Below are 2091 nucleotides of genomic sequence, written 5' to 3' on the forward strand. Positions count from 1 at the left end.
GAAAACCCAAGGGAAAAGGCTTAGGTGGCAAATAGTAAAACCAAGGTTGGGCCTTGCTGTAGGAGTTTTATTCAAGGCGAACTGTCAAGGGGGTCCCATAAATCACCCAACCGTGTAAGGAACACAAACTCAAAGAACATAATACCGGTATGACGGAAACTAGGGCGGCAAGAGTGGAACAAAACACCAGGTATAAGGCCGAGCCTGCCACCCTTTACCAAATATATAGATGCATTAATTAAATAAGAGATATTGTGATATTCCAAAATATCCATGTTCCAACATGGAACCAACTTCAACTTCACATGCAACTAGAAACACTATAAGAAGCGCTGAGCAAAAGCGGTAACTTAGCCAAACAACGGTTTGCTAGGAAAGCATGGTTAGAGGCTTGACATGGCAAATATGGGAGGCATGATATAGCAAGTGGTAGGTAGCGCAGCATGGCAATAGAGCGAACAAATAGCAAAGCAAAGATAGAAGTGATATCGAGGGTATGGTCATCTTGCCTGTAAGGTTCTCAGAGTTGTCGAAAGCTTGATCCTCGTAAGCGTACTCAACAGGTTACTCGTTCATGAACTCGTCTCCCAGCTCTACCCACAACAAGAACACAAGCAAACGGAACCACAATCAATCACGGGAAATGCACAAGCAACATGATGCAAAACATGTATGATATGCGAGATGTGGTATGTGATGCATATGCGTGCTCCGAAAGAAAAATGATGAACAAGGCAGTAACTTGGAAAACCAAGCATGCCACTGGAAAGATGAGATGATTTCGGTCGAAATCGATATAAAGATCACCGGAAACGGATGCACGGTTTGCAAATGGCAAGCAAACAAGAATGACACGAATCTGTCATTAACAGCATGATAGCACTTAGAATGCAACAAGTAACAATGCATATGGCAGTAATCTACAGGTGATGCTTGAAAAAAGATGAACATTGAGCTACGGCTAGGTCACAACACAATAGATTCAAACAAGCATCGAAAAAGTGCAAAAGATATCAGGTTCAGAGACTTAGTGAAATTACTGGACAGGCTGAAACAGCATCAGGTAGCAATGTTTGGAGCAAGAACAACACATGCTACAGGAACTTAACATAGCAAAACAAGGCATGACATGAATCTACTAAATTCATGTGACAAAAGTCCCTTACTGACCATAAGCCAAAAAGGACCAGAAGATATGATGGCAACCATGTAAACATAGCAAGTTTCGTAAACAGGTTTCAGACTTAGTAGAAAACAGAGCATGGCAGAAACAGTAATATGAAGGCATCTTGGTGAGCTTGATGCACTCACCACAAAGCAATGCATGAAAAAACAAGCATACCTACAGAAAGATGGCATGTTTATGAAGCTATCCAAGGCAAGAGCAAGTACATAGCATGTATGGAACAACTACAACAAGCTTGGCCAAATTGAATAACACGTAAATAATCTGCCAGAAACATTTTATAGCAATAGTAGAGCAAGATGGAGTCATGCTAGGGCACTCCATAATTGCAAACAAGGGCACGGATGGATCAACTACAACAATATCTACAAAAAATCCTTACTGAACATCACCAAAATAAGCATGGATCTCTCTGTAGCCACATGGATATATAGCAACAAAATAACAGCAGTCACAGACTTATTAAAATTACCAAGTCCCTGAAATCAGAAACATCACGAAGCCTAGTTTGCATGCTTGTTCTAGTCACCACATAGATCACAAAAATACATGGCATATACCTCTGTAACGATGACATGGCATACATCAAAATACATGTAGAGCTCATGCCCATAAGATGCACACATTAAATGCAACAAATATAACAAATCCTCAAGTTCTGATAAGTAACAGCAGTTAACAACAACTAGCACTCTTGCACCGGAGATTTGGGCATCAAGATGGACTCAAATGAACATGGTGCAATGTAACAAAATGAAGAGCATCTCGAGACGGCGGGGTCGACGGCGGCGAGTGCGGGAGGAGGCGACGGCGGCGGTGCTTGCGGCACGGGCGACGAGGATCCCCGGCGTGGAGGCGCGGGCGGCGAGGCGGCGATGAGGCACGCGGCGGCGCGGTGACGAGAC

This window comes from Triticum aestivum, chromosome 2D (genome assembly GCF_018294505.1).
Source record: "Triticum aestivum cultivar Chinese Spring chromosome 2D, IWGSC CS RefSeq v2.1, whole genome shotgun sequence".
In the NCBI taxonomy this organism is placed as follows: domain Eukaryota; kingdom Viridiplantae; phylum Streptophyta; class Magnoliopsida; order Poales; family Poaceae; genus Triticum; species Triticum aestivum.